The 24,451-nt window shown below is 38.9% G+C and overlaps 1 long non-coding RNA gene and 1 pseudogene across 1 annotated transcript; one reads left to right on the top strand and one right to left on the bottom strand.

Moving 5' to 3' along the window:
- The first annotated feature begins 4,097 nt into the window (after positions 1–4,097).
- LOC125923783 (ferritin light chain-like) lies at positions 4,098–4,701 on the top strand (annotated as a pseudogene).
- A 15,603-nt stretch (positions 4,702–20,304) lies between these two features.
- Positions 20,305–23,616, bottom strand: LOC125923792 (uncharacterized). The gene is made up of 2 exons (XR_007458164.1): positions 23,249–23,616; positions 20,305–22,786 (listed from the first exon to the last, which is right to left on the bottom strand). It is a non-coding gene; the product is annotated as an uncharacterized LOC125923792 (long non-coding RNA).
- Positions 23,617–24,451: the final 835 nt, after the last annotated feature.

Here is a 24,451-nt window from a genome sequence, read left to right as displayed (position 1 = left end):
CCAACCTCCTACTCTCCAGTCTTCTACCAGTTGCTCAAAATGGTAAATGCCACCAAAAAGGCAGAGAAGCAATAGTTCTCTGCTAGACAGGGGAGAGATGGGAAGAAGGCAGGGATCTTCCTTCATCCATTCCTAACCCCTACAAACCATTTTCTTCTTCTGGCCACTATATTTTAAAGTATGGGGTTTATTTGGTTCTCTGACACTCCTATATTCTTACTCTATAGAGTAAGAATGCTTCAAATTCCATTAAGCAGCAAGTGACCACAAACATAGATCTTTTTCCCTGACTTCTCCATTAAACTCCAGACCAGTATACTAACTGCCTGTTCGAAATTCATCACTTAAATGTTTCAAGGTTAACTCAGAATCGACGTGTCAAAAATGAACCTCTAATGTTACCCCAAATCTGCTTCTGTGTTCGGCCTATAAGGGATTATATATAAGGATTTGGATAAGGCAAGTTTGAAGGTTTATACACTGTTTCATGTCTTTCATCCTTCTCTCCAATCCTGTTCCTTGTTCAGGATTCCATCCTCCATGAATTCAACTGTGCAAGGAAGAAACAAGAGAATCCTTCCTGGCCCTTGTCCAATTCCTCACCATCCCCATCTTGCATCCCCAGTCTGCTTGGCAGTCAGACTGATCTTTCCAGAATGCAAATGTGTCAAGACATGAGCTCTTCAATGGTTACCCAACGCTTTTAGGATAAACAGTCATATTCCCAAAGCTGGTCCCAAGACTGTGCATGAACTGGCTCTACCTGGATCCTCAGCCTCGTTTCAAACCCCACTCCCTCTTGCACTCTGCCTAATTACCACACTGGCCTTCTGTCTCTTCAAAAGGCCAAGTCATCTTCTTGTACAGAAGGTTTATATATGCCTATCTAGTCAGCTCAGGCTGCAGGATTGTTGTAACTAACAGAGATTGTGGCGTAAACAACAAAAATTTATTTTCTCACAGTTTTGGAGGCTAACCCTCCAGCATGGAAGGTTCCTGCTGAGGTCCCTCTTCATGACTAACTTCTTTTTTGTGTGCATGCAGGGAGAGAAAAAGAAAGAAAAGTCTCCCATGTTTCTTCTCCTAAGGGCACCAATCTTATCATGGGAGCCCCAACCACATGACCTCATCTAAAACTGATTTCCCAGAAAGCCATATCTCCAAATACCATCACGGTGGAGATTAGGGTATCAGCATATGGATGGGGAAGAGAAGTAGTGGGTATACAATTCAGTCTGTCGTAACGCCTGTGTCTTGAACACACTGCACACCTCCTTATAGCTGAGCTGTAATGAATGTTTTCCAAGGCAGCCTCGTAGGACCCCTTCCTACGAATATAACCAATCTTACTATAACACAAATTATCATGTCTCTTTCTTCATAATAAACTTTAAAGGTGAAATTTTACATTTATTTAGGTGGTTGCCTCAATAACACGTCATCTCCCATATTCTGTTGTTGTCTCTGTGGAGGAAGAGACATTATTTTTTTCTGCTTACCTCTGTATCTTCACTGTCGAAAACAGTGCCTGATGTAGAGTAAGTATTCAATGCCCATATGCCAGATGAACTAATGAATGGGCAAGCTAGTTCCAAATTTCATTTCACCACCTGTACGACCTTGCACGGGTTACTTAATTTCTATGATCCTCAATATTCTCATCTTTAACATAAGAATAACACCTACCTCCAGCAGTGGATCTAAAACATCTGGTGCAGGGGCGCCTGGGTGGCTCAGTCGTTAAGCGTCCGACTTCGGCTCAGGTCACGATCTCACGGTCCGTGAGTTCGAGCCCCGCGTCGGGCTCTGGGCTGATGGCTCAGAGCCTGGAGCCTGCTTCCGATTCTGTCTCCCTCTCTCTCTGCCCCTCCCCTGTTCATGCTCTGTCTCTCTCTGTCTCAAAAATAAATTAAAAAAAAAATTTTTTTTAAACATCTGGTGCAGTGTGCAGCCAGCATTAAGTGTCAGTAAGTGTGGTTGATGAAAGATTGTACCACATAGTTTAAATGCCCTCATTAGTGTTCAAAAATGAGGAAGATCCTCTCTTTGATGAAACTTCGGTTAGCCTCCTCTGAGCCCTGCCTTTACTTCTGTCTCTGTTCCTGTGGAATCCAGTCTTAGCAAGAATCCTAAGTCCGTTTAGTCGGGATCGTCCAGCTTTGGTATCTGAAGCCCTCCATATGTAACTGAATTCCTCCTTCCCCATCCTGGATATCTTATCACCCTGGCTTGTCTTCCACAAGAATCTTATCAAGTCTCTTTAGCCAGAACCCTCCCCGCCCCCCGCCAAGCCATGCTTCCTCTTCTTAACTGCTCATCCACTGACTCCCACCTTGCTCCTTGGCTATACATCCCTGCTTTTCCTTATTCAGACTTGAGCCTGATTTCTCTCCCCAAATCCCTAGTGCAGGAATCCTCTTGAATAAAATCTTCCTTACTATCTTCAATAAGGGTCATGGAAAATGTTTCTTTAACAAAAATACTTGAAATAAAATACATTTAGTGTATTCATTGTTATCTAGACCCAAGTGAGAGCCTTATGTCATTGAGAAATAAGGAGAATAGGCAATCTCTTTAAGAGAACAGAAAAGAAGTATCATAAAATCTGAAAAAATCAAGATATAATGATTCTAGTAAGATTGATGAAATATTACAGGCAAAAATATTACCCTTTTTTTATATACATTTGGGAAAAAATTACTGGGAGACAAAATTGTCATATATGAGAATATAGTAGTAACCAAACTGTAATTCCCATAACTCTGTGGCACCTCTGAGTTCCATTTAATGCCCTTTGGGTCCCAGGGGAAAAGGCCTGTCATGGAGAGGAAAACTGCTGTTATTTGCCCATATCAGAAAGATTATTACTAGAGGATCAGAATAAAAGATCAAAGCTATTTCATGCCACTTGCCTCTGCAGTTGAGGGCAGGTTCAGACAATAGAGCAGAAATTCTAAGACCATACTATGCTCCTTTGAGGGCATAATTATTCTTTTTTTAAAGGGGGGAATAAATAAGTCAGTAAACCAAGATATAAGATCCTTGCCTATCATCTGAGCAAAAACACAGTAAAATGTAGCCAAATACAATGACATTTACTTAACAGAAAGTATGGATGACTTTATTCTGCATAATGTATCAAAGAGCTAAAATCAAGGTCATTAAAATTTTAAGTTTTAATTATATATCACATGGGGCTCAGATTAATAATATTCAAAGTCTATTAATCATGAGTCTGGCCTTTAGTGATCAGAAATGTACAAATTGGGTATAACCTCTATAATGGAAGCAATTTTAGCTCCACCATGTTCAGAAGCAATATCTGACTCCCAGGGGAGTTTTCTCTGTGTTTTCCCTTTGTGTATTTAGCATTCTTGCATTTCTTTGTAGTTATTTCCTTATTGTTCATCTCTCTCAAGCTAGGCTAGGAATCTTCTACATATGAGAACATGGTATTATTTTGGCAACCTTAAGATCTAACTCCTGAGTGTCATAAAAGAACAGACTTACTATACATTGAAAAATGAGAAAACTTAATATTTTCAATAATAGTAGTCACCATAAGTAATATTTACAATTGTAAAACATTAAATTTAACCTAACAGTTGATAGTCATGTGCATGCTTATGAACTGATCACTACAGAGGGTAAAAAAAGATATGCAAAAATACATCTTTTTACTTTCAATTAATCTACAGTGTAACATGTGTGAGATGAATTATCAAAAAAATGAAATTAGCGTCATTCGAAAAATATCAACAAATTTGTGGATTCAAAGGAGAGATCGCTTATGCAGTAGTCTGAATAACAGCCACCAAAGATCTCAGATACTTATCCCTGAAATATGTAAATTTTGCCTTATAAAGATAAAGGACCTTTGCAGATATGATTAATTATCTTGATTTGGGGAGATTCTACTGGATTGAGCAGGTAGGCTCTCAATCCAGTCACAAGTGTTACCAGAAAGAAGCAGAGGGAGGTTACCCAGACAGAAGAAGAGAAGGTGATAAGAAGACCAACAGGGAAAAACTTAAAGATGGTGGCCTTCTCGAACCAGCCAACACCTTACTTTGAGCCTATCTCCTACTAGGGATCAACCATGAGCTCTCAGATACGTGAGAATTATTCCACCAAGGTGGAGGTTTCTGTCAACCACCTGGTCAACATGCATATGCAGACCTCCTATATCAACCTCTCTGGGCTTCTATCTCCACCTTGATGACATGTTTCTGGAAGAAAGGGATACTTCATCCAGGAGAAACACCACATCCCTGAGCTTCCTTTGAATATGCAAAACCAGAGAGGCAGCCTCACCCTCTTCCAGGACGTGAAGACGCCTCTCAACATGAATGAGGTAAAACCCTGGATGCTATGGAAGCCACCTTGGTTCTGGAAAAGAACTTGAACCAGGCCCTTTTGGATCTACATGCACCTGGGTTCTGCCAGTGCAGACCCCCATCTGTGTGGTTTTCTGGAGAGTCAGATCCTAGATGAGGAGGTGAAAGTCATCCAGAGGATGGCGACCACCCAACTAACTGCAGACTGGCTGAACCCCAGTCTGGACTGGGCTAGTATCTCTTCCAAAGGCTCACTCTCAAGCATGACTAGGACTTTCTGAAGCCCAGCAGCCTCTGAGGGACCCCTCTGGCATCCCTCTAGTGCCAGGGCTTGTTCCTGAGCCTCTCCCTGCAGTCACTCACTCAACGGCTTTTTAACCACCTGGAAGCCCTCTCCCAAGCCAAGGACAAAACGGAAGCAATAAAACTTTTTGCAGCAAAACAAAACAAAACAAAACAAAGATAGCGGCCTTGAAGATTGAGGTGATGCTGCCACAAGTCAAACAATGCCAGGAGCCACCAGAAGCTCAAAAAAAAACAAAAACAAAAACAAAACAAGGGACAGGTTCTACCCTCTGCCTCTGGAAGGAGGATGGCCTGCTGACACCAATTTCACCCTTCTGACCAGAACTATGGGAAGATATATTTCTTTTGTTTTAAGCCACCAAGTTTTAGTAACTTGTCAGAGAAGCCATGGGAAACTAATACAGGCTTTAAGTAAGCAATAGTGGAAAACAGGAAAGACACATCTGAAGAGTAATGTAATATTTATAAGGAAATGGAGGCTGACAGGGGAGGACTGAGGGTGGAGGAGAGTGTCGTGGGCAGTCAGTAACATGAGCAGAATTCAGTCACAGTGAAATTTCATATTCATTACGTCAATTAATTCCAGGAAAGTGATGTTAATAGACAAACTAAGACCAGAGATAAATTCTACTCCCAGTGAACTAAAGCCAGCAAGCCATAAAACTCATATTTAGTGGCATACTTTCCATGTATCAAGCACGGTTCTGAATACATTATAAGTATTTGTCTTGGTCCGTTTGGGCTGCTGCAACAAAGTACCATATGCTGTGTGGCTTATAAACACCTGATTTTTTTTTTTTTTCTCGAAAGTATAGAGCCAGCATGGTCCAATTCTGGTGAGATCCCTCTTTAAGGGTGCAGACTCTCAGCTTTTTGTATCCTCACATGACAGAAAACAAAGAGGAAGCAAATTGTCCTGTGACTCTAATATGGGTACTAATTCCATTCATGAGGGCTCATTCTCATGATCTCAGCTAATGTCAATCACCTCCCAAGAGCCCCATCTCCTAATACTATAGCATTGCAGGATAGGATTTCAACATATGAACTTTGTGGAGACCCAGACATTGAGTCCACAACATTAGTTTATATAAAAAATCACAACGTCTCTAGTATTATTCCTACTGACATATAAGGAAACTGAGGCATAGACATGTTGAAAGCAACTTGGCCAAGATGACACGGAGAATATGTGAGGAAGCTCATAGGTTCTTCACCACTGTCACTGCTACTCTGGCCAAGTAGCTTAGTTTGGTTTTAAGGGAATAGAAGGAATAATGAGGATCAGGGTAAAAATAATCTGACAGTTCATTTTAAGGATAATAATTCTAATAGTACTTATTCTACTCTCAATCCAACTTGTCCTCTATTAAATCATTTGAAATTAAAACGTATTCGTATATTCAACTCAATTATTTTCCTTTACTGTTTTCTTTCCAGGATCAGGAAAAAAATACATGCAAATTACTATAATTTATTTATAATTGGAGCATGAAAAACAAGCCAATACTCCATATCAATAGCCTCATTTAAGAAAAATTCTCTCCAATGTCATCCTGAGTTTTATTTCATTGGGGATTTTTTTTGTTCAGAGGAACAGGCATTTTGACAAATAAGAGCGTTTAGTATTTGTATGGAATTTGTCAATTTTCAACAAGAAATTAAATTACCATTTTTAAAGGAGGCTTAGTTCCTATAATAACATGTTTAGGTATGTTATCACCAAAGAACTTCTCAGAATGTTGTGAGAAATTCCAGTTTGGAGGAGCTGATGACTGGATCTGAAGAGACCTAGGACTTGCCCATTTTGGTTTGTGTTTTTCTGACCACCATAAGTCTTCTTCCTCTTTCTTACATATGTTTCATTTCTGACTAGCCAAAATGAATGACTATTTTCAATAATCATTTGTGTGAATTGTTGACTTGCAAAAGAAGTTAAATGTGGAAGGACCAAAGTAGGTCAGCTTTCACAGGGTGATTGATCCCTTGATGGAGATAATGATTTAGAAAATGGCTCTGAGCTTTGCACCTAAGAAACATCGAGGTAGCTCAGTCAGTTGAGGAGCTGACTCTTGATTTCTGCTCAGAACATGGTTTCAGGGTCATGGAATTGAGCCCTGTGTCCAGCTCCATGCCGAACATGGAGCAGCTTAAGATTCTTTCTCACTCTCTCTCTCTCTTTAAAAAAAAAAAAAAAAAAATGAAAAGTGAAAAGTGAGAAACAATATAGCTTTAAATTATCATTTACATTTACAGTTATGTTTCCTAAAGAAAGATTGATCATACAGTTTGGTGCAGACACATGTTAAGAAAGCTTTGCTGTCTGATACCATAGATTATGACAGTCATATATGTACAGCTTGGGAAATGGGATGCATCTTTTTTGCTTAATTAATTGCAATCAATCCTACAAGGTCTTTTGAGAACCATTCAAGAAGAATGTTGACTGTATGTTTAAAGCCTGGACTTTGGGGTCATCTCTGGCCCCAATATACCTAATAGTGCATGGCTTTGAGAGGTGTATTACCTCTGAGTCTTAGCTTGCACATCAATAAAGTTGAAATGTTGGGATTATTTTGAGGATTAAATTCTATCATACGTAGATTACTTTACACTGAAACTGACACAGAAAAGCTCATTAGCTGCTCAATTATTTTTATCAATTGCAGTAATTTGTTAATGTTAGGTCTTTAGCCCCAAAGCATACATACCTACTTATACACATACATATGTATGTCCACAAACACATTTAGAAACACACAACACACTAAGCAGCCACATCACAAATGTAAATAGACCCTCTTGTAACTCAGTAAGAACATAAGTAATATTTAGCTTCAGCACATAGCCAAAACTACAAGAAATATCCTTATCCCACTCCTTATGAAGCGGGGTCAAGAGAATTCATGTCAACATAATTAACAATATGTGTCACCACCTATTAGACTCAACATACAGCCCTGTGGCTATTGGCAACAGCAGCGACACAGAAAAGGCAGCTAGTGGCAATGACCTGTCGCTCTCTATTATTATTAAGAGAACAAAATAGAATCTCTCTCTGACTATAAAGTACTTTCCCAGTTTAAATTTAGCACAATGATCTTTTTGATTATGAAGTTTTGCATTCTGATGATTTTAAATCACATGGACTGATTCTGTATCATGAGCAGTAGGTTTACTAAGAAAGCCAAGAGAAAAATTTTCAAATAGATATGTATTCCCTCTGGTACTTTGTCCTCTCCTGAGAGCAAAATGGAGCTAAATAAAACCCAGGACATGTGAAAAGTGAAAATATGTTATCACCATTTCAAGTTCAAGAACTTAGGCTGTTTTTATAGAAAGGCAGAGCAACACATCAGGATGGAATTAGCCATCATCTTTTGGAAGAGCTGTTAGGCAGATAAATGTCAGTTTAGGGCAGTGCTGTATGCCCTGCTAAGAGAGTGCAGTAAAATACATTGGCAATCCCTTTATGTCTTAAATAAAGTTTCAGGGACTAAAAGTCACTCATTAAAGCATGCTTTTATTTTTATCCCTCTGGTACTGAATTTTCACACTGTGTGCCAACACATTGTTTCCACACTGTGTGTAACACAACCTAAAGAAATTTATTGGCTAAAATTAAGAACCATGTCCATCCAAGACATCTTAGCAGGGATCCCACTCACCATTGCTTCCTTATTTTGCTGCCTTGTATATTCATTTAAAAAGCTCTGCAAGCTTCAATCCTGAATTGAGCTTATCATCTGAGTATTCTGCTGGTATATTCCAACTAGCCTTCAAGGCTGGAGAAAATCACACAAGAGTAGAGATGCGAGCCCATGCAGAGTCATGGTCTCCAGCCCCATGTGGGTCCTTGGTGCCACCCAACAACCCTTTGTGTCCTAGTCGATGTGATTTCCCAGTGCCTCCAGCAGCTATCTCCAAACTTTGACTTCAGTGTCCGAATCTACTTCCCTATCACCTTCCTCTCACTAACAGTTTTATTTCCTATATCATTTCATTTTCACTTCATTCATTACAATTTCTTTTTCCTACGTTTATTTATTTATTTTGAGAGAGAGTAGGGGAGGGGCAGAAAGAGAGGGAGAGACAGAACCCAAAGCAACCTCTGCCCTGTCAGCATGGAGCCCGATGTGGGGCTCAAACTTATAAACCATGAGATCATGATCTAAACTGAAACAGACACTGAACCAACTGAGCCACCCAGGCTCCCCAAGCAATTTCTTTATCACAGAAAAAGAACCCTTCACAGGAGGTCTCCCTTGAATGTTTTGCTACATACTCTGCATAAACTTCAGTTCTTCGGACTTTCCTTCCTCTCAGTAAAGGAAGAGGCATCACTTCGTACCCAAATTAAATCTATCCACCCTTCTTCTCCCATGACTTTAGGACTTCAATTCATCATATATTATCTCTCCCTCCATATCTTTAGAATCGCTCTTACTTTCCTAGTATAATTATGATAAAGGTTTCTCAATTCAAAACAAAAATTCCATCTCTCTCATGACTCAACATCCCTGTGTAGTCATTGCCTTATCATCTGCTGTTGGAGCAGTGGTATCCTTTTCCATCCAACCATTGCTCAGTCCATTGCCATCAGGCTACTGTCACCACCATTTCTTTCCAACTGCTCTTTGTAAAGTCAACAATGGCATCCCTGATGTGTTATCTAATGAATTCTTTTCAGTCCTTATCTTAATTTTTTTGTGGATGTTTGAACTCTTAAATTCTCTCTTTCTTCAGCCTTGGTGATTCCTCCCGTACTCTTTTGCTTTTCCCCTCCATCTCTCTGGCCACTCTTTCTTCTATTCATCTCCAAATCATATTTCCCATCACTAGCCTGAGGGCCTGTGACATCTCCACACCCAGTTCTTATTGCTTCACACAAAAAGACAATGCAAAGTTGTCAACAGCCCTGACCTCTTGCCTGAATTCCAAATCGACTTATCTTGTAGATGAGTCTTCCTCAGTTCCCCAGGGGTTTATAGCCTAATCAAAGTCAAAGTGCTTAATATTGAACTTATTGACTGTTCCTCTTAATTACATTCCTTCTCTAAGTTCCCCACACAGCATCTAACCACTTACTTAAGCCACGTACTTGTGGGTCATTCTAGAGTTCTTTGTGTTGTTCGTCCCTCTCACCTAATCAATCACCAGCTCTTACAAATTTACCTTCTAAAGGTCTTGGGTTTGTGAATTTCCCATTTATCTTAACTGCCATTGCTTTTTTATTTGACATATATATATCACCATACCTCCCAGATTTAAAAAGACGAGAAAGAAGAAAGGACAGAAGGGGGTAAGGGAGGGAGGAAGAAAGACACTTTCCTTTACCAATTACAATCATCTATGTTCCTTAGTCCAGATCCTTATCAAACGTTATTACATCCTTATTGCTGCCAAAGATAGTTATATAAAATATAAACATGATTATAATACAACCCAGATTAAAATATTTCAGTGTATTCCCATTTGATTAGGGTTGTCCAAACTACTTTAACAACTAGGCCAAGTGGTAATGACCCAAACACTGGAAATGTAATAGTTTAGATTGAGTGGTAACCTGGCAGTGACCAGGTTGATCGAGCCTCTGGCACCTTCAGCATGTGGCATCCAAGGTTATCCAGAATCTCATCATCCCAGTGGGCTGGAAAGAGAAAAGAGAATGGGGGCATCCATAGGGGAAGCACCTATGGCTGATCACTTTTCACTCACTGCAGCTCGGTCATATTGGTTACACCCTGTTCTGAGAGAGGCTGAAATATAGTCAAGCTATGACTCAGGAAGAAAAAAGAGATTTGGGTTGAGAACTATGTCTTTGCCTTATTTCCCCATGGATCCAAAATAAATTCAAATTCCTTTGCTTACCATACTAAATCTCTCTACTTTCCATGTCACCTGGCACTAACTTCTTCTCTACGTTGATCCATCAATCTATGCTTTTGCCATAACCAACTTACTTTCCTCAAACTTTTGCTCAACTAGACCTTCATGGAATCCATGGTGATGTTTCCCTCTGTCTCAGTCACCAGTTTCTCTACGCCTCCTTCTTTTCCTTTAGCTAAACTCTCATCTTTATTACCCGTTTCAGACCACTTTTCATGACACTAATTGGATGTGCGTAACCTCTGGCCGTGTTCCCATAGCACCCTGTACAGAGCACTGAACGAAATGATATAAGGGGCATCTGGGTGGCTCTGTCGGTTAAGCATTCGACTTAGGCTCAGGTCATGATCTCACAGTTCGTGAATTCAAGCCCCATGTCAGGCTCTGTGCTGACAGCTCAGAGCCTGGAGCCTGCTTCAGATTCCGCATCTCTCTCTTTGCCCCTCTCCCACTTGCACTCTCTCTCTCTCTCTCTGAAAAATAAACATTAAAAAGTAATTTTTAAAAAATCATATAAGACTTAGTTCACTTGTCCATTTTCCCCACTGACTATAAACCCTGATGGTGCCTATTCATGGCAATGATTATTTAAGATAATGTTTCTTTTAATGCATTCAAAATTATCCCTCTGCTTCTTCTAAAACTAACTAAATTAGACTCATTTTTTATTCCAAAATATTTCAATATTAAAAACAAATTTGATATTACGCAATTTTTAGATTTTTGCATTTGTCAGTTAAGTGTTTCAGAAATTATCCTCTGGCAGTGTCTGTGAAAATGCATTTCTTGAGCTCACTTATAGCCAGTTTTATAAAAATTGACAACTCAGAGCCTGTGTGCTATTGTCTAATTAAGTATATCATAGGAATCAGAAATATCCACATATATGCACACAACCACACCTGCAGGTGTGTATATACTTGATTAGGAGTATTTTATATTCACACCTGCATAAACAAGACAAATCACAAATTGTTTTGGAGCATCTGCTATTTGATAGACCTCATATGTTATTGTGCAAAGAAAACTTTGATTAGAATGCAAATAAAATCAATTTTAAAACAGTTTTTCCTTGATTCTATGTAAGTCAAGAAATAGGTAAATTTTTTAACACCTGTCTATATTAAGAGATGATAATATTTTAATTGGAAAGTAATTTACTAAATGTATGAAAATTTACTCAAATACAATTTTATTATAATCATAATAAAGTATTGGATTGAGAAGAGCTGAATTACATGTCTGTTTTACTAACTAGTTTATGGACTATATGATATTGGGCAATTAGCAACCATAATTTTTGATATTCTCATCTGTTAGTTGGAGATTTACCGCACTCACAGAGTTAAGCGATCAACCCTAGAGAGAGACTCTGTGAAAAAAGAAAGTACTATTTTCAAAAAGTTATCTTTTCAAAAGCTTACCCAATGACATAATAATCAGAATTTGTGGCCAACTAGCCTTAAGTCCTAGACCAGGTTATACTTGAACTTCAGAAGACCATTTTACCAATTTACGAATGAATAAACTTCTCAATAAAGGAAGATCTCCATGTATGTGGAGTTTGTATGTGAGTGTGTGTGTAACTTTTTGTGTATATACACATACATATGCATACTGTGGTGTGGGGAAGTCAGTGGAGGGACGGGTTGTCTCTGGTAGGGAAGAACATGAACATTACTGATAATGTTTATAATTGCCAGCACAGAGTGATAAATGCCTGTGTGACTTTTATTGATGTTATTAGTTTTGATTCTGTAATGATAACATGTCCCTAAATAGCCTGCATCCGGGGTGAACAGATCTCACTGCGCCCACTATTTGTTACACATAATACATGTGTATTCATTCACCAATAAGCAGTATCATCAACAGACAGGGTTCTCACATCAAAACACTGCTATCAAAGACATACCTATGCCATTAACTTTCAGTGAGGCAGGGAAACTGTTTATGCCAAGCTATCTAAAACTCTGAAATATATATCTAATATGCCTTCCAATACGTATTAAAGAAAGCTGTCTGCTGGATAAAGGCTCAATTAAAGCTATTTTTTAAAGCTACAAAAAATTCACAAACTACTGCATTCCTGCGTCCCCCTTCCCTGTTTGCCTTAACATCATTCTTCCTCTCCATAATAATTGTAGAAACAGCTACATGAGAAATGCCTGGTGACTTCTCATTCCTTTTAGGAACTATGTTTGCTATCTGGATGACAACAAATGCCCGTTCTGTTTTCATCCCTTGCTGTTCTGTTCCGTGATGGGAGTGGAGCGCGCCCATCATCACAAACAGGATTTCTCCAGGCTCTGCTCGTCCACTTTCACTGTAAGAAGCTAAGTGTTAAGGCTTGGCTTTTTTTTTTTTTTTGCCTGTTTGCACATATGCTTCTCTCTCTCTCCTGCGGAGAGGTTAAGCCCCTTGATCTCTATCCTTCCTCAGCAGGATCACTTTTTATCTGCTCTGCTCCCCCATGAGGATAGTGGCTGCCTTTTCTGTTATTGATAAATTAATTAGCAACCTTGGAAGCCTGGACAGTTTGGATGGATTCTAAAATCCTCTCGCTTGATGACTTTCACTAAGTAGAATATGTTTATCCATTTCACAGGACCTATATTTTTAGATCAATGACCTTTGGGTGTGTGATTCATTCTGATTTCATTTTTTCCCAGCGGGTGCAGTTTCACATATGTCTATTTAAAAATAATAAAGCAAGCAATGTTTTAAATGGAATATAATCTATTCTACACCTGTTTCCTTAGACTATTTTGATAGAAGTGAATGGTTTCTATGATAAATTGTACGTTTATAAACAATATACAGCTAAAGGATTTATATATTTCTCATTAAGGTATCATATGAATATTTTAATTTTAAAACCAGTTAATTGAATACAATCTTTTGCAAAACAGCCATATACTCAAAACAAGGTATTTTTAGTTGAAATGACAGAACTATTTTCTAAGTATAATTTATTTGGGCAAGGATTATTTTGTAGAGCTTTATCTAGTTTTCTTGTTTCTTATGTAATGAGAAATACACCCAGATAGAAATAACTCTTTCACATAAAAATTGTGTAACACAATCTGCTTACATGATTTTGTCCATTTTGGTCACCAGAATCTTGGTTGTATATAGATCTTGATATCTCTATGTAACAATAAAAAAAAAAAAGGTAACATTTGCCTGGAGACAAGGTCAAAACTATAAAAGATAATCTCTTGGACATGACTCATTTAGAACCCAGAAATATAATTATAAAACTTACTATAAATATTTTCATACAGTGTGCAGTGAACACATTTCCTCTTTGTTCTCATTCAATTTCCTATTAGATTGACTTTGCATAGAAGAAACAAGCCACTTCTCCTTTGTACCTGAAAGATCCACTTGTTCTTCCCATCTGTAGATGAAATTTCCAACCAAGGTACCTAATACTTTTGGGTCATTATTAGATTAGGATACTATATAAGTTATCATTCAAACCATGTCACTGATGAAAGAGAAAAGGATGGTTATTATCTACATAAAAGCATAAGGTAAACATCAGGGCTGTCCTATGCAAATCAGGATGTAGAGTCACATGACTTTTTCCACTCACCATTATAGAAAATCTCAATTTTTGCCCAATTACTTTTCTCCCCTCCACCAACTCAAACCTGCTTCAGGAAATCTACAGAGGAAAGAGCATGGGTGCCTTTTTTTTTTTTTTTTTCCTTTTCTACCTTATCCCCTACTTATGCAATGCTGTTTTGGTACATTCTAAGATGAGGTATAGAAAAAAGACAGGAAAGATAAGGGGGAAAATGTCTTACCTGATTAATACGGTTGTGGTATGGTGTTGATACTCTTTAGATGAAGCAGAGGCCCAAAGCAGACTTTGTTGATTTCATACTGGGGACTCAAGACTGTAGTTCTAGAGTGGCAGGTCTAGAGTGTTTCCTCCATTATGGCATTTTTGACTCTCCACCCAGCACTTGAGCTTCTGGTATTTCTTCCCTTTGTGGGATCCATCATACCTTTAGATGGTCCTCTTAGGCAGGGTAACTTCCAAACAGTCCCAGCCTACAAAGTCCACAGTTGATCCATAGCAAAGATGCATTTTCACACTGTGATGGGTAGAATTTGGCCTGCATTTCATACAATATTTTTTTGTACTTCCAGCTCTGGAAAGACTCTTACGTTGAATTTCTTTTAGCAAAAACAGTCCAGCCTGCATCTCCCTGGCCTTAAGGAATGCATCCCCAAACCTCTAAAAGGTAGTCTTGAAACTTCTTTCTGTCATCTGGCACATGTGAGAGTCAAGCATTCTACCATCTTTCTCTATCGGGAGTCATGGTGGTGGGCAGGGCAAGTCCATAGCCCATCAGCAACTCTCTCCAAAATAATCTTCGCTGACATCACTGGCCTCTTTATCTCTGTTATATAGGCTGGGGGTGAGAATTAGCTCATATCAGCAGGGTTGGTTTCACTATTTCATAGTCTGTCTGGTATAAGTGATCCAGCCCTTTGCTTTGGGTTGTGGAAGTGTGTGCCATTAACTGTTTACTTGTTGTTCTCAGCTTTTAGGTTCACCCAGTCTATAATATTTTGATAGAGCAGCTTGAGCAGACTAATAGAGCATTACTGTATCTTATGGCCTGAGTCCCAGAAACACATATCAAAGACCTACAGAAAACACTCAAATAGCCAGAAACTTACAGGACATATTTTTACTTATGAAAATGACATGTCTTAAATTTATGTACATATAGTGTCTAGTTCAGTAACTGCCATATAGTAGGTGCCCAGCAAATGATAAAACCCAAGAATGCAATATAATTGCAATGTGATTGATCTGGTCATCTCTCATCTAACTTTCTAGGACTGAAATGGCCCTATTCTCATCCCCATTGCTCGTATGTAATTACTTCCTGCTTAGGAGTTCTTCCTGTGAGCTTTAAGAAGTTGTATATGTATTGTACAAAGGGCAGCTTCGACACAATTTTTCTTTATGCAAACATGTCTGTCTAAATCATATTTAGAAGGTATCTGCTTGGGTGATACTGTAACACTCTTGGTCTATACTAAATATTTTGTTTTATATCTGTGTTCTTCATTAACAATGTTTTATCAGCAACAGCGATTTTCAACATTTTGGAGTCAGAGGATCCCACGAGACGTTAATTAAAGCTGTAAACTTATTCAGTAGAAGATGCGCATTTACACAACACAGTATTCTGGCTATCGTTTCAAAAAGTTCTGACGCCCAATAGTTGGAGATCCCAGGTTACAAACTCCCCAGATCCCTAAGAACAGGGTTTCTGCATGGGGTAGAATATGAGGATGGGGGTGTTTAGGATTATTTCACAGTCCTTCAGAGGGATGAGAAATTGTTTGCTTGGAATTTAAATGGAAAACGGATTCCCCCTGGGAAAAACGTGTGCTCTTCGTGAAACTTTTCTTTTTTACACATTGCCTGATCCCTCCTCTTTCCCATTGTCTTAGCCCCCCCCCCCCCATTATTATCCTCTTCATTTTAAACAAGCACTAGAAGCTCAATAAGGGTCTTGGTGTTTATTTGCTTTTTGACAAGATTGCAGCATATGTACATGCTGAATTTCCCCTCAGAAATCTACTGTTCACTTTGCGATCATCAATGTCTACCCGAACAGAGAGATTACCACATCCACAGCCCTTTGCCCTTTTCTGATCAGAAAGAGCTGTAAACACTAACATGGAGAGCTTCAGAGTAGCTCATGTTACCTAAACGACTGCATTAAAAATGGCTGAGAGCCACAGGGGGAGGGAAGTGCACCCGAGGGCTCGTGGCAGGACTATCTTCTGTGAATGGTATTCACACGTCTCTGCTTAGTAATCTCTGCCAAGTGTCTCTGCCAAGTACTTGAGACCTTGCTCCCCTACTTTTGGGGCCTGTTTGGGACTGATGAAACAGCTTTCAAACACTAAACAGAATGTCAAGCATCAGAGAACTTCCAACTTTCTTCAGAGGAGTTAACATTATTCTCATGTCAAAGACCTTTAACAGGTGTGTTGTTTTGCTTTCCTGAAGGGAGTGGTTTTGGCCCTGGAATTATATCCTCTCATAATTGTGTCCTAAGCAGTGTATATATTTATGACAACCATTTAAAAAAAAAAAGATATTTCTATTCTCTGGTTTTTGGTTTCTTCTGACCAGCTTTAGGCCAAAGATGGCGGAGAACATTTCTAGGTCTAGGTCTTGGTAAAATTGAAACGTAAACATACTCTATTTAGTCCTCATTACTCTTCTTTCAAGCTACTTCGTCTAATTATGCCGTGGCACATTCCAAACATGATTCCCAGTAACATAAACTTAGAAGCTGTCTGACAAGCTGATTCTCTAGCCATTGTGGTCTCTGGATTTCATTAGACTGTAAGCCTCTTGAGGGAAGACACCATATCTTTTTTTAAGTCTATATTTGATCTCCATTGTCTAAAGAGTAATTATCCCAAAATAAGTGGGCAGTAAATATTTAAATGAATGAATAAAAGAAGATAAACATTTTACAGTTCATTTTAATGTTTTTATTCAAGTTCATTAAAATACTTGACAGGGCACCTGGGTGGCTCGGTCGGTGAAGCGTCCGACTTCGGCTCAGGTCACGATCTCGAGGTCCGTGGGTTCGAGCCCCGCGTCGGGCTCTGTGCCGACAGCTTAGAGCCTGGAGCCTGTTTCCGATTCTGTGTCTCCCTCTCTCTCTGCCCCTCCCCTGTTCATGCTCTGTCTCTCTCTGTCTCAAAAATAAATAAACGTTAAAAAAAAAATAAAAAATAAAATACTTGAGAATTCTGTAAACCCTAAACAATACTATTATTGACTGGAAGAACAGTCTTGAACATAGCAGTATCATATTCCAATTCTTGCAGAAATTAACACACCTTCACTAATATTAATTATAGACATGCATAATTATTGGCAATACTGTTGAGGTATTCAGGTAACTAAACTTGAAAAGAACCTGTAGTCGAGTAGGTTTTTCTATTTATCATCTTCGTCCTTGACAACAAAGCAAGTGTGTTCACCAAGATCCTCATAGCTTTAAAATTCCGAGTTTAAAAGGCAGAAATAAACATGTTAATAACTTGCACTCAAAGCCTTTCTGTAACTCTGTCTTTAGCAAGAACTCTGTGGGAGGAAATTGTCTCATAAAAAGTCTTATTTGTCATTTGGATAATTGATCCCTCCACAATGGGGTCCAAATACACTGACTTTATTGAACTCCACTTTGGGGAAAAAGTGTTACTGCTCTATTCCAATGTATGAAGAGTCCATCAGAGATCACGGAGCTCTGAAGATAGAATTCTTGTAGGGAACAGAATGAGCCTGCCGGTCACTAAAAATAGCCAAGAATATTTATTAAAAAATAAATAAATAAGTGTTGGCCATGTAAGTAATACAAATAATCTTAGACAAAATGTGTTGGTTTTTATCCTACGATAATATTGAGTTTCTATGGGTATTTGTGTGTTGGCAAGGGAAGGTAGGAGGAGCAGAACTAGTTATTTTTATATAGTTATGCCCACAATAGTTCCAAGTGATTTATCAGATGCAATATAAGAGGATCATTTAACTATCTGAAGGTTCCAGAATTCTTTTCTCAGCTTTTCAAAACGACTGAGTTTTGAGGACATATGATAAAGTGCTGGTGAATTTTTAGGATACACACCACATATACCACCTCCCCTCACCATCGTGCACAGACACACACACACACACACACACACACACACACACCATACAGGATGTTTCATTTTCAAAGTAAATCTGTATTCTTTTTTTTTAAATTTTTTGATGTTTATTTATTTTTGAGAGAGAGAGAGTGTGTGAGCAGGGGAGGGGCAGAGAGAGAGAGGGAGACAGAATTCGAAGCAGGCGCCAGGCTCTGAGCTGTCAGCACAGAGCCCCATGAAGGGCTTGTACTCACGAGCCTTGAGATCATGATCTGAGCCGAAGTCGGATGCTTAACCGACTAAGTCACCTGGGCGCCCCAAAGTAAATCTGTACTCTGAATTAAATTATTGTATAGCCAACATTAATGAAATTTAAAAAATGAATGCCAAAGATACACATTGTGCCGTGTTACCCACTCATTTCCCTGATGGTCACGTTCAGTGGTGTGTGTGGAAGAGTCGCTGCATGGCCACAGAAATACCGGGAGAGCCATTTCTGAAGTTTATTTTCCCATTTGTGGCGTTACAGGTATTCCATTGTGTTCACTCTTTCCTATGATCAATTACATGCCTCTGAGAACTCCTTCTAGGCTAAGCATCCAATATATGACCAGAAGACAGCAAAAATAAGAGTGATTCATATAGAAAGGAAACTGAAACTGTAGTGATTGGCCTTATTTTCATGAAGTGAGCTTCTTTCCTAGCACACTAAATATTCTTAGTGATAAAGACTGCATAACTTTGAATTAGTAAGATGCTTTACGTGACACACATAGCTTCTGCAGAGAATGTACACCTTAGTCTCAACCATGTCATGGAAAGAAAATACAGAAAGAAATGAAAAAGTTAAGCGTCAGACCAAAAGCTGCATGAGTTAGCCATTGATGGGAACTCACAGTGACTTTCCACAGCCTGTGAAGTTCACCGGTGGCAACAGACCTGCACACACGTATATATGCATCAATCCATTGAGCGATTTGTCACTCTTCACAATCGAGGGGGCCTCTTCTGTTTCTATATTTGATCAGCAAAGGTCATCCTGCACTTACTCATCCTTTCAAGTTAACAATAGCTCTGGAACTTACGCTGTGCTACCAGTAATTGTGTATAATTCTACCCACAAGAAATCCTGTGAAAGATGAAGTCATTAAACTGAGATGAGATGAGATGAAGGTCAACCCCATCATAATGTTAAACAGCAAAATGACGATTTTAAAACAGAAGTTCTGTTCAAGCTATACAGAACAATAGGAATAAACAAGGGTCAGGGAAATTGAGTTCTAGCTTGAGATGTGCCTACTTGCCACAGGACTTTAAAGGAGGCACACAGCATTTCCGGGTCTTAGTTTCCTTACTGACATAGCCAGTGAGTGGGATTGCGTATCCTAATCTCTTTCCATATGTAGCATTCCTTTTTTGTAAATATAAGTCCAGTTCTAGCTTTTACGTCATCTCGTTCTGGAAGCTATAAAGGACAGGTAAATCCTGCTAGTCCTGTACCCCCCTGAGGCTTACCTCAGGGAGGTGGAGTTTTCTGCTGCAAAGAATCATTTTATGCTTCTGCAGAAAAAAGATGTTTCAGAGAGGCATTAAAATGTTCCTTAATGGAAACAACTTCCCTCATGTTCCCAGTGATAATATTGGAAAGACCACTAAAATTCTCTCCTCTGGGTTAAAAAAGTGAGGAAGGCAGTAAAGTGCAAATATTATCTGGGAGAATAAATATGTTAGACCAAATTCTTTTTATGATTTTTTATCTCAGCATTGTTACACTCTAAAATATGTTTGAGGACCGCAAAGATTAAAAAAAATTTTTTTTACTGTTTATTTATTTTTGAGAGAGAGAGAGAGAGCAAGAGCATGAGCAGGGGAGGGGAAGGAAGAGAGGGAGACACAGAATCCAAAGCAGGCTCCAGGCTCTGAGTTGTCAGCACAGAGCCTGATGCGGGGTTCAAACCCATGAACAGTGAAATCATGACCTGAGCCGAAGTCAGATGCTCAACCGACTGAGCCACCCAGGTCCCCCAAGACATTTTTAAGCATAGGATATAAACATAGAGCATTAGAAATGAAAACAGAGAAAATTTAAACATATTTATTAATGTGTTTTAAAATGATAACAAACCTGTTAGATATTAACACGAGTTGCATATTTTATGAAAAGGTAACTGTATTTTTCCAAATAAAAATTTTGTGAGAAAGGTGTCACTTTACATTTTGTAACTGTCTCGTGTCTGCTGAATAGATTGCAGCTGTTTTCGCTGATTTACTGTTTACTTTTGATCTGTTTTAATGTGTTGTTTTGATGGAAGTATTTGAGGAAAATTGAACTCTCAGATAGAGTTGGAAAAGGGAGGAGTATTTTAGTAGTCCTTTCAAATAATTGCGGATATGCTTTTTGATACGACACCAAAACTTCACAACTTGTTGGGTTTTTTTTTTTTTAATTTTTATTTTAGAGAGAGAGAAAGCATGAGTGGGGGCAGAGGGAGAGATATAGAGAATCTTAAGCAGACCCCACGCTCAGTGACGAGTCCAATGTGGGGGCTCGATCCCACCACCTTGGGATCATGCCCTGAGACGAAATCAAGAGTCAGATACACAACCAACTGAGCCACCCAGGCGTCCCAACAACTTGTTTTTTTTGTTTTTTTTTTTTTGATGATTAGCTGCAATACAGAATCTGAAGCCATACTAATCACGTTTTGCATTGTGATACATTGCAATCCATTGTTCTATCTTGCATTTTGAACAGGTCTTCTCCCATGTTTTATTTTGTAACACCATATACTGATCATTTGACAAATGCTGGTTTGCTAAGTTGTAAAGATCTTCCAAATTGAATACACAAGACCAGAACACTATATTCGCTAATATCACCATCAGTCTCATCAGGAAAGTCTTAAGTATTAGGAAGCCAGCAGGCTTGCAGTGCTGAGACAAGTTTTCACAAACTCCAATGTTTGCTTGACAGCTTGAATTTTATCATTGACAACAATAACTATTTGGCTCACTCTGTTCATTTTCACAAAAATATTCCAAGTGTGAATCACCATAGTTTGTCAGATATTTGTTCAAGTAAAAATGTGGTTCTAATAAAAAATCAGCTTGTTGAGCTCACAGCTTAATCACACAAGAGCTTGTACTAAAGACAACCATTCTTTGGAATGCAGCCGCAGTTCTCTATGCAAACGTCTCATTTTGTCTCACAGGATGTTAAAAGAGTTGCCCTCAAGGATTGAAATTTAATGAAATAAATACTTATTGCCTCATCAAAGGCATTCTTAGGTGAAAGTGACTTTAAGAAAAACAGCCAGTTTGTGGCAGTAAAATGTACAGAGACAGTAGTTTTCATGTCACTGCTTTGATTTAGACAAAGATGTCAACAGCTTTACCTATCATGGCTTTTACATCATTACTGCAGATGAAACAATGAAAGGTAAAACAATAAAATGAAATGAAATAAAGCAAAATAAAATAAAATAAAATAATAATATAAAAAAGAGTTTTAACTTTACAGATATCTAAAAATGATCTCACAGACCTATGATCCTAGATTTCTGTGGTCAAAGTTTGAGAACTACTCCACAAGATTAATACTCTCAGATTACCCTGAGCACAAGAGGTTCTTCCTGGTTGGACCTCCTGGAGCCCTTAGCAGAAAATATTTGACAGATGGAGGCCAAGAAATTAGCAAAAGGGAGAAGCTGTTGCAGAAAAGGGCAGTGGACAGTCTTAAAAGAAAAGCGTTTCATATTTAATGTCTTCCATAGCTGAGTTTGGGCATGTCCCACTCTCCAGATCTTAAAGATTATGCTTAAAGTAAATTTTGTCATTTGACATATAGATGCTTCATACATACCTCCTGTTGGTTAAAAGAACATGTTTACGGTAAAATCATTGCAATGATCCATTCTGTTTCTGTTACTGCTTCAGTAATTGAGCTAAATACGGTTTGTGTTTTAATCAATATTTCCATTCTGCTGGTCTTTGAGTTCTACAGAGAAGGAAACCTCAGCCGAGGGAAGACTGAGCTCTTTTTGGTAAAGGACAGTCGTGTCTTGGATAATCAGTCAATTATTGACTGTTGACTGTCACTAATCAGTCAACTATTCTTATGACATAAAATGATATCAATGGAATAGATATTTCAATACTTATGATGAGTTGGTTTTCCAACGAATGGCTGATAACTTGATTTTTGTCTCCTATTTGGCCTTCTTCCTTCAGGTTCTTACTTCCAATCCATTCTGATGTTGCAACTTCTTGAAAACCAGAAAAACCACCTAATTAGCTCCGCATTTATTTCAATTAAGATTTTAATTTTGAGGTAATTTTAGATTCACATGCAATTTTAAGAAATAATACACTCCTGTTCTTCTTTTTTTCTCCCCTGCAGCCACTTCCAACAAAACCTGGTGAATCTTCTCACCCACAAAGCATTGAAACCTCACTCTGTAGCCACAATGTCACGAAATTGACAGCAATGGGATTTGAATCCACGTGTGCAGGGCATGACAGATTAGCGATCCATCAGCTTAACCATGCCGCCACCTCATCACCTATAAGAAATAATACAGAGAGATCCTGTGTATTCTGTATCCAATGTCCGCCAATGAGAAAACTATGACAATGCAAAAATATAACACAATGCAATATCACGAACAGCATACTGGTATTGATAATCAAGGTACTGAAGTGTTTCATCACCACAAGCATGTCTCATGTTGCATTTAATAGCCACATACACTTTTTTTTTTTAAGGATTTTATTTTCAAGTAATGTGTACACCCAATGTGGGGCTCAAACAACCCCGAGATCAAGAGTTGCAGGCTCTACCGACTGAGCGAGCCAGGCACCCCACCACATACACTTCCCTTTACTCCCACCCTCTCCTTAACACTTGGTAACTGCTTGGTAACCACTAATTTGTTCTATATTTCTATAGTTTTATCATTTCAGCAATGATATTTAAATGGAATTACACAGGTTGTAACCTTTGGGGATTGGCTTTTTTCACTCACAGTAAGTCTCTCGAGATCCATCCATGTTGGTTGTTCTACGTATCAGTAGTTCTTTCGCTTTTATTGCTGAGTCATATTCCAAGTTTGTTTATATTATGAGTTTGTTTATATTATGAGTAATATTCCAGTTTGTTTAACCATTCACCAGTTGAAGGACATCTGGATTGTTTCTCGTGATTAGTGACTTCAAATAAAGCTACTAGTCTGTGTAAAGATTTTTTGGTAAATATAAGTTTTCATTTCTCTGGAATAAATGCTCAAGAATCCAGGTTTCTCACTCAGTTCCTGTTGACTCCCAAGTTTGGAGAGGGGGTGGGAGTTGGTCGTTAACTGCTGGTTAGGGGTGGGAGTTCCGGTTCCCCGCTGGGGTTCCACTGGTAACTCTCTGCCTGGGACTGATAGGAAAGCCTTGTTAACGTTCCCTGTGCAGCCTCTACTACTAACTATGCTAACACCACTAACTACCAACGGTACTAACATTATGTAGACTCATTACCACTCAGTAGGATGAAAGCCCAAGGTCTCTACTTACCCTACAAGGAAGATTGGGTGCGTTGTCACAGTCTGGCGAGGGTGGAAGTCTAGGCTCCCCACCTGGCCATTGCTGGCATGGATGGGGTTAGAGCCACAGTTTTTTCCTGTGTGATTGGTTGAAGTAGTTATTTGTTATTGTCTAAAGGTTTTCTGTCTTGCTTAGCTTATCCTCTTGTGGTCGGTCCTTTGGCTAGAGAGAGAGCAGGTTATCATCAGAGGTGTTTGGTTTGGTTTTCTTCTGTGCCTCTTAGAGTTTCTGGATTGCTGGCTCCTTAAGTCTGGGATCTATGAGGCAAAAATAAAACTGAAGTAACTCATCACCATGTTGGTCCTTTGATCCTGAGGCTTCCAGCTGGTCTGCCTTCCTCTCTCCACCTTTCAGCGTCTTCTTACATTTCCCGTATATGTACATGTACACATTTTGCTTAATGGGAAAAATCAAAAATAAAAATACGTCTACTCCATTTTTCTGGGAGCAGAAGACCACCTCCATTATTTCAAGGGATACAGCTCACCGCACACCTCCCCCCACCCCCGCCACCATTCTGTCTGGCATTTAAGCATGGCTCAGTACACCTATTCATCTTCTCATTGTTCTGCTGGAGAATTTTTCATTATTCATAGAAATAATTAATAATTCTGAGGTGCCTGGGTGACTCAGTGGGTTAA

Source organism: Panthera uncia, chromosome B1 (genome assembly GCF_023721935.1).
Source record: "Panthera uncia isolate 11264 chromosome B1, Puncia_PCG_1.0, whole genome shotgun sequence".
NCBI classification, from domain to species: Eukaryota; Metazoa; Chordata; class Mammalia; order Carnivora; family Felidae; genus Panthera; species Panthera uncia.
This window is presented reverse-complemented; position numbering and strand designations above follow the sequence as displayed.